The sequence below is a fragment of the Protopterus annectens genome, chromosome 1.part0 (assembly GCF_019279795.1).
Source record: "Protopterus annectens isolate FY-2018-M chromosome 1.part0, PAN1.0, whole genome shotgun sequence".
NCBI classification, from domain to species: Eukaryota; Metazoa; Chordata; order Ceratodontiformes; family Protopteridae; genus Protopterus; species Protopterus annectens.
Genome location: NC_056725.1, coordinates 903,198,444 through 903,218,608, shown reverse-complemented (window position 1 = coordinate 903,218,608; position 20,165 = coordinate 903,198,444).

Genomic DNA, 20,165 nt, shown 5'->3' with positions numbered 1-20,165 from the left:
TATGCCTCTCCAATATATACCAACCTAAATCAATGTGATCTAAACAAGCTAGAGACCTGCTACAACAAAATCACCAAATTCGCCACAGGGGCATCCTACCGTAGTCACCACTGTCTCTCACTTGCTGAACTGGCCTGGCTTGAACTCCCTCACCTCCTTCAATGGTATCAACTCTCACTTGCCCACAAACTAGTAAACCATCCACTAAATGTCCCATCCCTCCAGAATCTACTCCAACCCTATCACACCACCAGACCACTAAGATCCAGCAACAAAAATCACTTGCAGATCACTAAAGCCAATAACTCTGCTGGTGAAGCACTATTCTCTTGCACCACAGCCAAATTATGGAACTCCCTCCCACCCACAATTACTTCCATACCATCATTTACCCACTTCAAAACTTTACTAAAAGCGCGCCTAAAAACATGCTGGCTAGGCCCTTGCAACTCACACTCTAATATTGCCCACGCCATCCAACTGCTACCTTTCTTTCCACTCCACTAACTACCTTGATTATAGCAAGCTCAGATGCTCATAAGCCTAGTACTTATTATACAGTAGGAACTTCTTATTGTAACATTTGTTAATGTCTGTTATGTACTTCACAGATAAAGATTCTAGGTGACTACTGATGTACTGTGCTCTTCATCTGTAAATATGTTGTAAGTAATTTCTATGTTAAATTGTTAATCGCTATGTAATCCAATATAACTACTGTCTGTTTATTTTAACTGCGGAGCTTTTCTCCCCGGGCCACTGCTGAAAATGGACCTACGTCCTGTCGGACACTCTCGGTCAACAAATGTAAATAAGTAAATAAATAAAAATGAATAATTTAGCTGAGAGCTTTCATATGAGGCTAAAGAGTGTTATCTGTTACTTGGGTGTTGAGATAGAAAAATGTGAAAATTATATCTATACAAATTAATATCATAAAACAACAGTTAATATCTATTTAGCTGCAATAGACAGAGGTCAAATATTAATGCAGTGAGTTTGCCATTCTGTAAGCTTTAAGATGAAATCTTTGAAAACATTGTACATAGCATGGTTTTGGAATTATTGATGCAGATATGAACAAGTAATATTTGCCACCTAGAGGTGTCAGTAGGAGTTAACTGCAGATGCACCTGGAGGCATCACTCGGATGTAATGAGTTAAGTTACGCAACAAATGGCTTGAGCACATTGCTTTGACTCAGTCAACAGACATCACTAGATGACATTACTACACAAAACTACATCTGCATATGTGTAATCCACATCATGCAAGAGTTACCAGAATCTCTTGTGTGTCAATGATGACTGAAATGAAGACATTTCAATTTTCACACCAGCTTTCCTTACCTAGTTTAAATCAGAACATGAAATCTTAGAACACATGCTCTTCTTGTGATCAACTATAAGCTGAAAACAGAGTCATGTTTCTCTTACAAGTTCTACAAATTCAAATGTTCTACCTGCTATAGCAGGAGCACCCTCAGTGGTCACAAAAGGCACTTTGTGCATGTCTAGTTGTTGTTCTATAAAAACATTTTTGACTGCATTAAATACATCAGTGTCCTTTGTCATGCTACATTTTGCCATTAAAGAAAGCAGTTTACCCTGCACCTCCCCAGATATAACAAACTGAGAAATAATAGCACACCATGGTGTGGCATTTCATTTGTTCATTTAACTAAGTACAAAACTCAGTCCATTACATACATGTATTCAGGCATGGAAGTCTGGACTTATTTGCTCCCTGGTGTCAGTTACCATTTCATATGTTCACCTTTAAACATTACAGAACAATCTCTTTGCCTTTGTATAATGACCAATTTTGCCAGTATATTCTATGAATCTGTCAGCCTTTCTCATATGCATTAATAGATTGTCTGATGCACTGTCTATCTTTGTATCCAACTCCAGAAAATGTGACTTCATACTTAGCTTTCATTGGACACCAGACTATAAACACCATCATCACATTTCTGCATAAAACAACAAAATTCTCTCCAGGAAGCCTGACACTTTCCAACAAGCATTTTTTTTCTTTGTTAGATTCAGTAGTTAAATGCAAAGAGAGACTGTAGCAGTGGTCTGTTGCATAAATGCATGTCCTCTACTTTGCCAGATTTAATGTTTGATGTCAGTATGTTTACACAATACACAGAGAAACACGTGATCCAGAATCCACACAATAGCATGTTTAGTCCCATAAAAAATTAAATGAACATCCCATGCAACTTCATCCAAAGGCATGTTTCACTGCAACTGTAGCTACATTTCGTTTGCATCCCCTCCTCAATTAGCATTACACTTCTTTCTTGTTTATTTTCTTCTTAGCACATCTTTATTTCAACAGTCTAACAATGCAAACTAACTGTTCTAACATGAAGCACATTCTGAAATTTTATACAAGTAGTAGTGCTGCGGTAGCATTGTCGCCTCACAGTAAGATGCTGTCTGGTTCAATTCTCAGCTAGAGCGTCTTCGGCGTGGAGACATACATGAATGGGTGTACCTTCGTTGAAGGTTGTGCATCAGGGTTGGTAACTCAGCACGTAAAAATCAACTACCAATCATTGGTGGACCGGAGTTCCGCTGTGGCAACCCCTAACCGGGAAAAGCCAAAAGACACAACAACATCTGTATAAAGTCAATGAACGTTGACAGAGCATACAAATATACAGCTTCATATGGGTCTGTTAAAGCTTCTTGAGCCCCAACTTCTCAAAATCTAGGAAGTCTAGGAAGTCACAGCCAGGGGTTGATTGGCTGTATCCCTATCTATCTGGCTGAGTAGCTGCAATAACTTAAACATGAATTCAGGAAAGCAGCTGCCATAACAGTTGCAGGCAATGAAGATCTCATTGTGGAACTGCTAAGTCGGAAAAGGAAATGAGGACTTTAGGCGGGGAGGGAGATTTTAGGTTTAGGGAGCAACTGTCCCTACTGAATGGCACACTGCTACAGTCATCCATCTCCATAAAGGGGGAGCGACTACAGACCCTGGGAATTATCCTCCCATTAGCCTGATGAGTATGATATGTAAGACTATGGAGGGCATCATCATGGGTTAATTCACAAGGATATATTAGCCTGATTTGTGTGATATGTAAGGCTATGGAGTGCATTATAATGGACCTAATTAACAAGGATATAGGGAATCTCCAAACTCTATATCACTCGCAATTTGTTTTTTGTGAAAGGTAGATCATGCCTGCTCTACTTGGTTAACTTCTTTGAGTCAGTCACCAAAGCTGTGGATGAGGGCAAGACAGTTCATGCAGTCTATCTCGATCTGGCCAAGGCCTTTGATACTATTCCTCACTCAGGAATTATTGATAAACTCACCAAACTAGGCAATTAACCCTATATCACTAGGTGGGTTGCAAATTAGCTCACAGATAGAACCCACAGTGTGAAAGTAGTGGACTCCAAGTCAGACTGCTGACCATCATGAGAAGAGTCCCACAGGGATTGGTACTGGGTCCTCTCCTGTTTGGCATCTACTTCTCAAAAGTCCAAGCCAACATGGAGGGACTCTAGCTGACCAAGTTCACAGATGACTGTAAGCTGGGAGCCATTATTAACTTCCCAAGTGATGTTGACATCCTACAGAAAGGCCTCACTGAGATCAATGACTGATGTTGAAAGCATGGCCTTAAGCTTAATGCCAAAAAATCTGTCGTCATCCCCTTCGGGAAAAACTCAGTTCCCACTAATCACCACATCGATGGGAGCCCATTGAACACTGAAGGCGTTATAAGAGATCTGGGGACACAGGTTGACAACAACCTCTCCTCTGACCACCACATTGCCACTGTGGTCAGAAATTCTTTCTATGTGGCACATCTCATTACCAAGGGTTTTGCATCCAGGAAGGAAAAGGTCATCATCTCTTTCTCTACTCTTCCCTCATTGAGTATAATACATCACTAGACAGATACAACAGCTGGAAAGGCCATAAAAGTACCTCATGAAGAGGATGCTAGGCCTCAAACACATTTCCTACATGGACAGACTCAAAGAACTCCAGCTATTCTCTGTTTCATATCATCTACTAAGAGGTGATCTCTGCTTGACTTACAAAGCCATGTCTGACCCAGCTCTGCTAGAAATGCTGCATCTAAAGAAATCCAAATCCCTCCACACCACACACTCCAGAGACCTCAACCTTATTACCACAATCAACAGAACATTCTGGAAGGACAGGTTCATAACCCAGAGACTGCCCATGCTCTGGAATAGACTTCAAATACATGTCAAGTAGAGCACCTAACTGGTCCTCGTCAACAGAAATCTTGATGAGTGGATAAGTAATAGAAGGTTCACCCCGGGGATCACTCCAGTGGCTCTACTTGATAGAGGCACTGGGAACTAACTTGGGGTGGCACAATGCCAGGGCACTTCTATGGGCTAGGCTTGAAAAGGCTGCAGGGCCATTAGCCTAGTACACACCTATGAACCTATGTTAGGGTTATGGAGGGGAAGCAATTTTAGTATTAGGGAGTAATCAGGCGATCAGGTTTAGGGAGGTGAGGGGAATTTTAGGTTTAGGTAGTACTCAACAGGGAGCACAAGGTTAGGGATAGGTAGGGAAGGGGGAATTTAGGCTTAGGGAGTGATTTGGGCTTAGGGTCAGGGCTCTGGTAGGGGTATTTAGCTTTGTGTTAGTGCATGGAAACTGGGGTGATGGGAAATAGGACACTTGCCAACACGAAAGCTTGTGAAGAAAAAGGCAAACTGGTTCACACAGTACTCTTTAATACCAACACAACACGTTTTTTTTTTTTTTTCCAACACAGCACTCTTTAATAGCAACACAACAAGGTAAGCGCTTTCACGGAATACATCCACTTCCTCAGACCAAAATATTAAAACTCAAGTCACATCTTTAAAAATTTTAGCAGCCAATGAGGCACACTAATCACTGAACCAATTTAACACCTTCATTGCCTTGTCTAAGAAGTGAAGAAACAAACATCAGTGTGTAAATCAGCAACACTATGAAACATACACTGCAGCTCAAAAATTGCTAAGTACATAATTAAACCTATAAATCAAAAACTGCTACCCAAATGTGAGAACTCCTGTATAAAAATACAAAAACAATAGTACAAAAAACCAGGAGAACAAAGCGACAGAACAGGATCCACATAAAATGATATCCGTACTGAACCAAAACGCACAGCAAGCAGTATAAACTTCACCAGGCTGAGCCAAAGTACAAAACAGGCAGTTTTCACTTTGCTGATAAATAAATGCAGTCTCACATATGTAGGCACAAAGTAATCCTCATTCGATACAAAAGATAGATTTATTAAACAAGTAAATAAGAAATGGCAAGCACTTTCACCCGACTGGGCTTCTTCAAGCCAATATAAAACAACACTTTTAAAAGAAACTATTTATACTGTGGAGAGCTGACATCATTTCCTGTATTCCAATCGATTAGTCAACAATTAAAAATTAAAGAGCAAGTAGTTCTTAGTCATTGCATGCTCATTAATTAAACATCATAAGCAGTATAAGGCTGATCCAATACCTCTAAAAATATATAGAACATAGAAGCAAGGCAGATGAAAGTATATGGGATTATATTGCTGATTTAAGTACTTACTTTCACAGATAGGGGAGTGGATGTCAGGTCACCACTTCTGAGGGACTGGCAGACCTTTTGGTGAGGGAACAAGCCCTCAGTTCTTTCTCTGGTTATATGAGAATTTGGTTAGCAGACTGAGAGTGTAACTCTGCACAGGAGTTGGGGAGAAAAGGGCATCTCTACTTAGCAAGCAGAGCACCAATGCATAAGAAAGAGATAACCAGTGCTGCACATGGATGGACATGAGGGAGCCCATGGGGGCAGTCTAAACCACTCCAACAGAGTACACCAGTAACAGGGAAAACTACTAATCCAAGTACACGGTTAGGGATTAGAGGGGCCACATAGAGGACAAATGTCCATTGAGGCAAGGAGAGAAACAGAAGGTGAGGGAGCCAGCAAGTGGGGATGACAAACTGCCAGTGGTATGTTGTTTGGAAACAACAGGGGTGCCAAAATATCACTAAAATGTAAATCCTGTCTTAGTAGATGGCAAACAGGTTACTGCTAAGAGAGACACAGCTTCTGATATAACCACTGTGAGGGATGCAGTGGTTAGAGAAGAGCAGTACTTGCTTAGACAGTCCACTCCAGTCAGAGCCTTGGGAGGGACCCCATTCCAAATACATTTGGTTAGGGTTTTCTTGAGTGGGAGGATGGAAGAGGAAGCAAGCAGGTAGTTGTGTTTGCGGATATTCCTTCAGATGTCCTGATAGGGAATGACTTTGATGATGCAGTGTCTTTTGTGCATGCAGTGACATGCAGTCAGGCTTGGAGACAGGCATGTAGGCCCTGTAGCCTGGGGTAGACCTAGAAAGATCTCATACCTGAAGCTGGGACTGGTGTGGTGGCTATTTCAGAGAAAGAGCTATCCTGTAACTGTATGTCTGAAAGTAAGCCAGTGATTGTAAGGACAGAGGTGAGTGATAGTACCCAGATTGTCAGTGAGACACAGCTGTCAGAAGTTACTAGGTTTCCTGTGGAAAGGGAGCTGGGGAGGGCTACACAGGTTGAGTTAATTCAGGCTCAACTTACGGACCCTACCTTACAAAGCTTGAGAGAGGTGGCTAAGAAGACACCAGTGGCTCAAGGAAGAGGTGAGTCTGTATACTGGAACAAAGGTTTGTTGCATAGAGAGTGGACTCCTGAAGGTGGGCTAGAAGGTAAGGTAGTACAGTAGTTGGTAGTGCCTAGAGCTTAACATCTGCCACTTTTAGCCATAGCACATGACACCCCTTTTTCAGGTCATATGGATATAAAACATACTTAGAGACTTACTATGCAGAATTTTTATTGGCTTTGGATTGCAAAGGATGTGGTAAAATATTATAAGACTTGTGAACAGTACCAAAAAGCTAAGCAGGGAACAAGGTTAAGGCTCCATTAATGCCTTTGCCTGTTATTGGAGAGCCATTTCAGAGGGTGGCCATGGATATTGTGTGACCTCTGAGTTCTCCGAGTTCTATATGGAGAAAATATATCCCTGTGTTAGTGGATTATTCTACCAGATATCTCGAGGCAGTGACAATGTCATCTGTTGAGGCAGAGAAGGTGGCAAATGCTTTGCTAGAAATGTTCAGCAGGTTAGCTTTCCCAAGGGAGATACTGACTGATTGAGGTGCCAACTTCATGTCAGACCTGCTGACTTGATTGTGGAAGTGTTGCGATGTGAAACATCTAAAGACCACCCACTATCTTCACCAGACTAATGGTCTTGTATAGAGGTTAAGCTCTACATTAAAGACTATGCTACAGGCATTTGCAGACCAGTTTAAAAGGGTAGGACTAACCAGTGAACCCAGTAAGTGTCAGGTGGGTATGGCAGAGGTCACTTACTTAGGAAACAGAGTGGGGAGTGGTAAGATTAGGACAGAACTTGTCAAAGTGGAAACTATCCAAGTGTGGCCAGTTCCTGTTACTAAAAAGCAAGTGAGAAAATTTCTGGGGACAGTGGAGTAGTATAGAAAATTTGTTCCTAACTATAGTACAATAGCTGCACCCCTTACTGACCTAATTAAGAAAAATAAACCGGGTAAGGTAGTGTGGATCACAGAATGTGAGCAGGCATTCCAAAAACTTAAAGAGATTTTTGGAGGACCCCCTGTGTTAGCCAGCCCAGATTATAGAAAACAATTTGTTGTACAAGTAGATGCTTCAAATTATAGGGTGGTGCTGTACTTAGCCAAGTTTCATCACAAGGAGATGACCATCCAGTGGTATATCTTAGCCATAGACTTCAACCTAGGGAAGAATGTTATGCAGCTGTGCAGAAAGAATGTCTACCCATAGTATGGGCATTGCAGAAGCTACATCCCTATCTATATGGAAAAAAATCACTGTACTCAGAGATCATAACCCTTTAGCATGGCTAAACAGAGTCAGCAAGCAGAATACTAAGTTACTGAGGTGGAGTCTAGGGTTGCAAGTATATGACATGACAATACAACACTGCAGTGCGGTTAATAATGCCAGTGCAGATGGACTGTCCAGGAGAGGAGTGGGTTTATATATTACCAGACTAATTTTTCGCAAGTGTCATTTTTTTAAGGGTCACTTGAAAATCATGCTTGAGTCATAGGCGGAATAAATGCGAAGAAATTAGACACTGTCATCTGTGGTAGCATGTCTGGCTGAAGTTTTGTACGTAATTACAGATTAATCTAATAATTATATACCAGCATGACTAGGTTTGATATTGTAAATAAGGTCTTGTATGTTGATTAATGCTCTGTTTGTACAGGATGTAATAAAGTGTTGAAAAGTGTTCTGTTACATGTCTAACTGCATGTGTTTGTGAAGGTGATTCTAATTGCAGCCTGTTTCAGAGTCATCTGATCTGCAGATGATGTCATTGCAACATTTCCAGCTGTTCTGTGTTTACTGTCAGAGACTGAAAGACAGGAAAGAACTTTAATAAACAGCTGTTTGTTGATTTTCAAAAAGTGAAATGAAAATAAGTAATGAACAGTTAAGACATTTGACCTAGTGTATAAAAGAGCCTGCTAAATACAGTTTAAACAGTTGTTCTATTGTTCAGGTGTTAGCAATTGAGTTCACAGTAGTTGTTCAGGTCACAGTTGTACTGAGAAGTGGATACACAAAGGACTCATTAAGAACTGTAAGCCTACCTTTACTCTGTTGTAATATTTAGTTTAGATCAGGGACAGTGCTCTTCAGTAGAAAATTATAGCTAATTATTCAAAGTTTTTTTTCTAAGCATTGGATTTCTGTCCTTCTGTATTAATTTTATTTTCCTGGTGATTGAATTCTGTTTGTTTATTGAAATTACTGTATTTTGCTCATTATTAAATATTTTTATTATCTTACATTTTGGCTGATCAATCCATGTATTCTTTAATGGTTTGAGAGTGCTTATAACTGCTTTGATAATTTCTGGGCCACTCCGAAAGCTTGGCTGCTTTAGGTCATATGCTATATTTTGTTTTAATACCTAATTTTAATAATTGGACACCCCTTTGAAAGGGCACACATTCCTCTGGAGTGTTTACTAATAAGGAATTACATTAGTGGTGGACAGAAGTATGCAGTCCAGTGCCAGGTTATAGAATGCATTCCTGTTGTACTCTTCGGGGAAATTATGAAATATTACTCCTGTTTAAATGATGGTCTCACATTGGAGTCAGCAGTGAGAATTGAAATTCCTAAGTTACTGACCCAACATAGCAGGGGATGTCATGTTATTTTTGGCAGTTCGTTGGAATATTGACCGGACATCACACCCATATTGCTTCATAGTCAGAAAATTCTGCTATCTTCACATTTTCCATTATTTCTTTCATATCTTTTTTGTATAAAACATAATCTGTTTATGTTTGCTTCTCTGATAAGTTCAGTTAATTTTTTCTAATATTGAATCATTATATTTAATAACTTTTTCACAACTTTAATATCTTCAATGATCTTTCAATTTTCTCCATAAATTATATTGATAGTCTCCTATCATAATTATTTTATTATATTTACCACCACAAACTTTTCTCTCTGCCATATTCATATATGAATAAGTAAAACCCAGTCTTACTACTCTTTCTCTATTTTTAGATCACATGCTAACACTCATTCTGATATAACTACTAAAATGTCCATTATTTTTACCCTCTCACTTTTTGTGTTTGCAACTTTTATTTTTCTCCTTCTCACTTTTCTACCAATGGATGTTACTTTTCTCCTGATCATTATCCTCACTGGTTTCAATATCCCCTTCTTTTCCCTTACCACTACTTAATATGCCAAACTTATTTGCATCTGTACTTCCACATTTGTTTCTGTTATTGTTTCAGTAGTCTATGCGACATCTTTATCCACCACTGCTCCTTTCTCTTCCTAGTTTCCCCCATCATCCTTAGCTGTACCATTTTGCTCAGATTGTGTTTTATCTGAAAAGTGCTTTTCATCCTCTAGCCATTCTTTCTGCATCAATGAATGATGCATCCAAAAATGAACCATATCGTTACATTTCCTACACTTCGGTAAACAATTGCTAGCCATTTGACCTGTTTCTCTACAATGACTGCACCTTTTCTTTTCTTTATGTATTCATTCACTAGGCGGGATTCTGCACATTTTTGCCTGCCAGTACTATCTTAAAGTAGTTATTTTTCCATTCAGGTTAATCACATCTGAAACATATTTAACCTTCCATTCACATATATTTACAGTTACCCGAACAATACACTTCTCGTATCATAAATATATTTTTAATTTCATGCATATTGTTAATTCATTTAGAAAATAAGCTGTAAGTTGTTTCTTCAGTGTCAGTTATTGCAAATTGAACAGACAGCTTTTTCATTAGTTATGCTAAATTCTGAAAAATTCATTTCCAATAGACAGTCTTTTTTTTCTTTTTCTTTTCACACATTAACTTCCCTAGCAAAAGATTCAAAACTTAACTCACAAAAATTGTTTGCCCCAGATGTATCAGTGCTCTGATATTCTGCAGTTTAAACCCCAGTGGTAAAATAATGCTGTCAAGTTGTAACTATCATTTCAATATTTTAAAATGTAATTATTGCCATTTCTTTAAATCTGTTGCCCTTTTCTTGCATTTTTCTGCCTGTTTCATTATTTAACATGGATATCAGCCTCTTTTACTGTTTCTGAAAATAACTAAGCATCCAAACAATTTCTTGTTGACACCATGTTGTCAGTGCATGGCCTTAAAGCTAGTGTATCCATGAGTTGAACATGCACTAGCGAGTCAATTTCCCAATTCCTACTGTCCTTCCCTGATGTTATGGTAGTACACTCCTCTGCTCCCTCAGCAACCATTCTTTTCACAGAGTCACTCCATTTTACAAAATTAGAATTTTCTGGATCACTCTGGTTCATTAAATCAACCAAGACCTATGTACTTAAATAGCCTTCTTGCACTGTTGTTACTAAGACTTTGTTATGATCTGCAATCACAACATTTTCCATATTTTCTCGCTCCATTTCACTGTCAGCATTTTCTCTCTCCTCCTCTGTCTTGGACTTCTCGCTCTCTCCATACATCTGTAGCAGCCCTCTGGCACCACTTAGCAGTGAAAAAAAGAATACAGGAAGTTCCTGGAGTACAGGCCACATTTCCCATAATCAGCATGAATAATCCTGCGGATCTCCCCTGAAAAGAGGCCAATGGCCATTGAGACTAACCAGTTCAACAAAGTGTGAATAAATAAATAAATAAAATAATTAAAAAATATAGATTGAGAAGTATCTGTAGACATTTATAATGCAATCTAATTCCCTGGACTGCAAAAGCCTGAGAATCCATAATGTATATTTTTATTGTATCTACAGCCACTTTTCTACCTTTATTATTAAGAAACTCTATCCAGTGGGTGGATATAATGTCCCTCAGCTTAACCACTTGATTATTATTATTATACTTTTTCAATGTCCTTTCATTAATCACTTGTAATTCTGATATTCGTTAGTGCAGTCCTTCAGTAATGAGACAATGTGTGAAAATGGAGAATTTAAATCAAAACATAAGACTTTTCATATCTTATAAGGAATGCCTCATGGAGTATTGCCTTTTCTCTGAGGTTTGGTGATCTTGAAAAAAGTATATATTTGTATTGGGGGTGTGGTGGTGCAGGGGTACACACTACAAATTAAAACAAACTGATAGGAGAACATACACTATTCTCCTGTATTTTCATTTTTTTTGTTTTTTTTTTGTTTTCATAAGTCTGAGACTTGCAGTTATAAATCTCAGAATTATAACAGGAAACCCTTCCTATAAGTGGTATTTCTCTGGCCTCTGTAATTTCAAGTTAGACTGCTTGAACTATTGCAACCTAATCTGAAGGAGTATCCAGAGGTCTTCAACAGGTAAATAATACCTGATTCTAACAGGGTTAAAGGATGGTAAAACTAACACAAATTCCTTTTTCTTTGTTAAATCCTTAAGGGGCTTCATCTCATTCTTCACAATAATCTTTTCTATCCCTAATGTTTAAGAGAGGATGACCCTGTAAATGAGTGCCGTACCTCACAGTTAATTTACTGCAGGGTACAAGTTAACTTTCTTCAAGAAGTCTTGATCAGTAGTCCAAATATTTCACTTTTTTGGTTGGCCAGGTGATCCTGCTTTGTACCAGCCATAACCTTCAGTAGCTGATTGCCCAAAATATTTGATTCCAGATCCTGCCATATAGGATAATCTGTTCTTCCATTTGCCCAGACTTTATTAAGCAAAACAGCCTCACCATAGCAGACAAAATCTGTACAACTCATGCCCATACCTCTCAAACTAGTAGTGTAAGAAATCTGGACAAAATCCAACAAAATGGGGGGGGACAAAGGCCCAAAAATAGGGACATATTTTGCTCTTACAAACTTAGAACATTGCTAAAGTAACAGGGTTTGTTTTAACATGTATTTTTTTTCAGAAGAATTTGAAGCCTAAAACTCTAATGTATGTCATTATTTAATGATTTCAGTCTTCAGACCACCCCAGTGTTTTGCCAGAAAATCAGAAATTTCATGAGGAACAAACTAAAAATATGAGCCGAAAATGCAGACATTTTGTGAAAAGCTGGACAGCTGAGAGGTATGTCATGCCCTCCACCTATGATAATTAGACTTGTTTTCTGAAAAACTCTTTCTTCTATCCCACCATAAGCATTTTGCCACTAACTTTTTCACCCTACATAGCCAAGGTGGAGAGCTCTTACAGGTGATATGTCCAATGACATAGGCAACTCAAGGAGCAAAAAACCTTACCAAAGTATTAATTTTACAGTAAAAGGTTAGACTCATACTTTTCCACATATGATCCAATACAAACAACTTCTCCATAATAGCTTATATTTTAGCTTTATCATTTTGTGAGGCAATGGACAGACATATGACTAAATATCCAGGAGGGCCTGTACTCCAGGCAGATATACAGCCTCATAGGTTCATATGGATTTACCAGGCTATTGATCTCAGAGGATCATAAGAGGCCTAGCCTTATAATCCCATTCAGCCATTATATTTTATATAAAAATTCCCAGTGATGCAAAGAATAAGGGTATGTGGGAACCTTTATATGTTGCCCCTATCCATGGAGGGGGGGGGGTCAAGGCTGCTAAACTGAGGATGAATTTTCAGTTACCCATCCATTCACCCAAATTACATTTACAAATAGGAATTCTCTGTGAGACATACCTATCCCTCCAACATGTTATATTTTTGTTGCATAAGAGATTGAGATCCCTTGAGCTGGCATTTATGCCACCATTAGATCTTCAAATGTGTGATAGGTCTGACATGACATGAGGCAGAGATTGCTTCTCAGTAGCTTGTTTGATACACAGAAGAAGGGCAAGGCCTTTCAGATGGTCCACATAGTTTTTATCTTTTGATTTTCCTAAGTAAGGAAGTGTTGTGGTCATTCCAGTTGTGACAAGTGTTTGGACAAGTAGAGACCAAATAGAGAATTGTGCTTAATGATTGACCTAATGAGTAACGAGTACAGTGGAATCATTACATTCCTGGAACTGGACTCCATACCATTAAATATAAGATGTGCAATGAAAAAACTTTCTTACAATAGTGGATACATGGTGATCAAAGAAATCTGATTTCAGAAAAAGAGTTGACCCATTTGTTTGAGATTTAGGAACTTATGTGGACAGTGACTTAACTTTTGACTAATATGTGCCCGTTGTCATAAGAAAGTCCTTCTGTACTGCACAGTTTATAAACAAAAGGATTTTGTCTAGATCTAGAGATGAAATTGGCCCCCTTTACTCAGCCTTCATTAGGCCAGTCATTCAGTATAATACTCTTTTTGGCATGCCTTTGTCCACACACATGCAACAATTGGAACACCCACAGAGATACCGTGCTAAAAGGATACAAGGCTTAAGCAACATGTCCTACATGAACCGACTCAAAGCCTTTTCACTATATTTGATGTACTACAGACTGTTAAGAGGTGACCTGTGTCTGGCATGCAAAACATCCTCCAACCTAATATTAATGGATTTATTGGACATCAGCAAGTCAAATGTCATCCAAAATACTCCGTCAAATGATCTAAACCTCTTCTGCAGCATCAACAGAATGGTTTGGAGGGATAAGACTATCTTACAGGGGATACCACTGCTAAGGAACAGACTCTACATCCACACAAAACAAAGCTCATCACTGTCCATATTCAAGCTTATCTAGGATCTGTGGATGCTATTCAGGAAAAAATACCCCAGGGTTGCCCTGTGTATTACTAACAGACAGAGCTTGCAAGTAAATTTTTTATCCCACACATGTGTTCCCTTAAATTATCTGTATCTATGTCTATGTCTATTTTCACTGGGTAATATATAATTATTGGCCATGTGATGGTTAAGACCAATCTAATACCAAATGGCATAGGTTAATTCAAGCACAAAAAGGAAAAATGATCAGGCTTAAAATGGCCCACAAGGGCAGCTAGCCTAGTACTTACCTATGAATCTATGGACCTATAAAGGACAGTTTATTGTTGACTTAGGTTCCCAGATCATTGATTGCAGGATCAATTTTCAGGGGTGTATTTTCAATGTGATAGTTATAGGGAGAATCATGCTTTTCAAAGGATACAATTATAAATTTCTTGGCATTTTTTTTTAGTCCATGGTTTTCACAGCAGCAATTTTGGGGCACATGCTATCTTAAAGGATCATGGTGTCTTCTGGAAAGTTTATGATGGCACCAAGTTTGCCGTCATATGCAAACATGGTTTGCCACAAACTCTTAACATTAACTTTGACCTCATGAAAAGCAAATGCCAAAGAGGAGTAGCCAAAGGACTGGATCCTGTAGTGCACCACTAATGATGGGTGTTCTGGAGGAGTTAAAGTCATCCTCCTTTATTTTCTTGGTTGTATTTGTGAGTTAGTTTGCTAGTTAATGAGTTGCACAAGGAGTTACAATTAGATCAGAGAGTTGTTTTATGAAATTTGAATTTGGTATGGAATCAGTTTGTCCCCTTCTATTGCTACAGTAACATCTGAGAAGAAGTCAACTAGGTTAAGGAGGCAGAAAATGCCCTTGTTGAATCTGAAGTGGCTTTGTTTGCGAGTGTGTAGTTACCAATATCGTTATTTATTCCATTCATAACAATCCTTTTCATACCCTCACAAATGAGGATGGTCAGGTTCATGGGTCCATAATTACCTGAGTCTGTTGAAGCTCCATCTTTGTGCAATGGAATGACTGATGCTCTCTTCCATTTAACTAGCATGAATCCTGTTTTGAGGCTGATATTGATAACCTCTGTAGTGAGTTTAACAGGCCATATTTCAGTTGACCAGTAGGCAACCTGGTATGTTGCCTGGCCCAATAAAAATAGTGTTCTTGGCCTCAGATAGCATCTTGAGGACTTGTTCAAGGGAGATTTGAGGGGATCTAGATGCAGTTATGTGATCCAAGAATGCTGGAGAGGAGAGGGAGGTGAAGCTTGAGCTAAGTTTGTGTGATAAAATATTGGCAATGTCTTCTGGTTCTGAGTAAGTGATATAATTTGCTACTAGCTCTGTAGAGTGCTGGGCATTGTTTCTGTGGTTTACAATATAGTTAAAGAAAGCTTTGTGGTTATCCTTCATCTGGGTGACTATTTTTACCACATATCTGGTATTGGTTGATTTAATCAGGGTCGAGAGTTCTTTGTTTAGCTTAGTAAGAGTATTTTGGCAGCTTGAGCATTACATTTATTGTTGCATGCAATCATTTTTTCTTTTCTTGCAGAGTACATCTATAATAGGGCTCCCCCACAGGGACTCATTTTTTTTTTTAATTTGGCATTGCATTTATTTCTAAGGAGGATGGATGCATCAATGTAGCTATGTACATGTATGTAGAATTTGCCTGGAACAGATTCCACTTAAGCTATGGGGTCATCAATATGGAAGGGGCTTTTGAATTTAGCCAGGTCATCACTCAGTTTTACTAGATTAGCCTTTTGCAAAATTTCTGAATATTGAGGTATCAGATGTTGCTTCAGGCTTCAGTGTTATGGTGAATATGACTGATTTTTGGTCTGATTTGACCAGGGAAGAAGTTGCAATTGGTTATTTTTTAGAAGACCTCAGTGACCCAATTTAGTCTTTCCTTTACTAACTCTGAAATCAGAAAATGTAGCAAATTCCACAACCCATTTGTATATGTTCCCCAGATTGAGCTTTGGGTTTTTAGTTAGCAAAAAACAATCAAAAAATAAATAGCAGATTAGTAAACCTCCACATCGCCACTTATACATAAAATTGCATATACTTGCTCTTCTCATGGGTTCAGAAGATGAAGCACAGTGGGCAATCCAGCTTATTTTCCTTGATTAGGGGGAAGAAGACAATATATTATCTGTCAACACTTCTGCTTAGCGGATACTATGTAAAACTTTCATAGCTTGGATAAATTCTGCTGATATCTCAAAGACGCCAGAGATTTCAGGAGATAGACCCAGATGACAGAGTTTGGATCTTTCTTAAAGTCAACTACTACTGCAATTGCTGGGCCTAAGAGATCTATGACTGTTTCAGTGTAATTAGTATGCAAAGACAGTCAACACTATTGTTCCCTGACTCAAAGCCTGACTGAATGCTTAACAAGACATATTGCAGAAAGTTTGTAATCTTGGTAAGAGATTTCCCTTTGTCAATGACAGATACATATGTTGCCATTGTATTCTATCTCATTTGCATGTCCAGAAATATTTCTAGAAGCCCTTATCCTACTTCTTGTTCTATGTGATAGAACTCTGCAGGAAGCTCATCATATCCTAGGGACATTTCCTCCAAGAGGTTTTCTGATAGCTATTTGCCTCTCAGGTTCTGTATCTTGTAAATTTTGTCTGTCTTTATGACATTACTTTTAACACAGTAATAACAGTGAATTCATCATCTTCTCCATTTTATCTGCTTTCATACCAGGATGGCTATTCTCATCTCAATAAAGGTTCCCATAATAGCTCTGAACATTTTTGCTAATAGTTTTTGACCTAGTACTGATTGGACCATTATCATGGCATAAACTACTCATTCCACTTTATGACTTTTTTTTTGTTAAATCGCTATGCCAAATGAAATCTTGAACTGCTTCCTGTTGCCCAACTACATGCAGCTACCTGCTCAAGACACCTATGTGATAATCTCTATTTAAATTTTCTCCATTATCTGTGGACATGTTGATATTCCCTTCCTTGTTCATTTTCCCTGAACTTAACCCACTTGCATCTACACCGGAGTAACTACTCTACATTCCATGTCCTCCATCTTCTACTTGCTCTTACTGGGTGACAATGTATTCCCTCTTTTATAAAGTAAAGCTAAAAACTGCTTACATGATTCGCATCTATATCAAAACGTCAAAACTTCAAAAGAGCGAATGCTCTAACATCGACACCAAATAACCAAAACCACACAATGTCGAACATATGGAACAAAATTGCTGCTCCAAAAAATAAAAAACAAACAAACAAAAAAAAAAACAAATCCGCAGACACCCCCCTCCTTAAATATACCAACTCCGAGATTGCACCACAATGGAGGAAATGCCAAAGTCACAACAATGCCCCAGCCATTTTTTTCTCTGGGAAAAAAAATCGCTGTTCCAGCCATTTGGCATTCTGTGGTTTTGCTTATTTGCAATTGATGTAAGAGCATTTGATCTTTTGAACTTTTGACTTCCTAATATAGATCCGCATGATTCATACTACACTGTAGGAGGCACATTGCTGATGAGGATTAGTAGTATAAAATAATTTTTCTTGCTTAGATTTGAAAGGTTTACATCTCTAGTATATTTACATCATGCATTCTGTGATTTGATATGCGCTTTTGCTTTAGCTGAGATTATGGCTGTAACATAATTAAAGACACTAAATGCCATATTTATTGTGCACATGTAAACCCTCCATCTGTAGGTGACATGGACACTCATTGCAAGGACTCCCTATGGCATTCTGTCTAGGAATACATGCTCCTCCACACTGTCATCTACTTGGTGACTACCCCACATGCTCCCATGACTAATCTTTGCCCAAACTTACTTATGTTTACTGGTGGAGGTTAGTTTGTCTTGGAGCAGTGAGTATGGAAGATTAAAAGCAAACACCCCCACCCCCACCAGTGATGGGCATGCCCATCCTTCCTGTCTGAATCATCAAGAACCAGTACCCTAGTTAAACTCAGGTCATCTGGCCTGCAGTCAGGGCATAAGCCATTTGGGCCACTGGTGCCGGCTTTGCATTTAATTCTAGACTTGGAATTTATTCTCAGATTTTTGATTTTATATTTTTTCAGTTATTCCTCCTCTGAGGAGGATCAGTTCTTTCATGCATCAAATGGGATTTCTTTCAGATATTAAGCATGGACACCTTTTTGTGGGGGCATTTACTTAGTAATATTGAAATGTTTAGATGTGATTTTTGTATCATGTGAAGTTTTTGTTTTACTCAGAGAAAGGAGTGTGATTTTCTGGCAGTTTATTCGTTATATAGATTTATGATTAGGAGAAATATCTTACTGAGATTTATGTATAGTGCTTCTCTTTAATGTTAGATATGGGGTGTAGGCATTGCTGGGGTTAATGTGAATTCTGACTGCTCAATGATGGCACAGGAAGATAAATATCTAATGATGCAAGTAGACTGCTAATAATTAATTGATGATGAGTGCAGCTTGGTAGGTATTAAACTATAAGGTATTATAGACCAGATAAATGTTTTTAACTAACTGATATGGGGGAATAAGATTAGTATAGCTACCCACATAAATAAATAGATAGATAGACAGATAGATAATTTCCTATCATGTGGTTGAGGCTTGCAAGCTTGACTACTGCAAACAGTGAAACTCATCACTGAAACATGGAATTCTGAAGATATACCATGTCAATCGCAACCTTAAATCCTAAAAATACCTCACCACTCCAAACCCAGGAATGTTTGGTTTTGTATTGCTGGTCTTCAGTATTCCAACCTTTGGTTTACAGTTTTGATATTTTCAAGTCGAGCTTGCAAGCCTTGACCACATGGTAGGATTCCCAGATAGACAGCTAGATTGAGCTCAGGGGTGTAGCTAGGATTTTCAAATTTGTACTCACAGCTCTCAAACTGCTACCCCCACTCCCCAGCCAAGCTACGGCTATTCTTGTAATTCACAGTTCGCTCTTTTAGTATCAATGAAGAGGCATTCGCTGTAATGCCTCTTCAGTAATATAATATAGATTCACTCAAACTCGGTTCCTTGAACTGAAAATTAACCTGAAAGTTAGTTCTTTGAAAAATGCAGCATGGTAGTTGGGGTAGAGGATTCATGCTTATGTTTTCTGTAACTAAGGTACAGGTTTTGAGCTTGAGTAAATTACTAACCACCTGTTACCCCTAACTAGGGTGCTTCATTCACACACACCCCACCTACCTCTTAGGGCAAGAAATATGGACAAAGCCTAAAACAAGCAGGGACAGATATTAAATAGTGCTCTCGTGAACTTAGAAAGTTGCTAGAATAACAGGATTTGTGCTAGTATGAGAAAGTTGCTGGAATAACAGGATTTGTGCTAGTATGGATTTTTCTAAAGGACATGAAGTCTGAAACTCAAATGTGTCATTATTTAGCAACTTCAGCCTTCAATGATTTTCTAGAAAATCACAAAATTTATGAGGAACAGACAAAAAATATGGGGCAAAAATTTGGACATTCTGCAAAATTTGGACAGTTGAGAGGTATGCTACCTACCACACACACACACACACACACACACACACACACACACACACACACACACACACACACACACACACACACACACACACACACACACACACACACACACACACACACACACACACACACACACCTCCATAATTTCCTGATCTGTTTCACACATACTCTCCTTACCTGATAATCCGTTTCCTGCTCACACTCCTATCTGTTAACGATTGCTCCATTCAAGCCCGATCTGTTTCACACATACTCTCCTTACCTGATTGCTCCATACTTTCCTGATCTGTTTCCCGCTCGCACTCCTATCTGTTAAGTAATGATTGCTCCATTCAAGCTAATTTCCTGCTCGCAGCCAGCCGGACATGACGT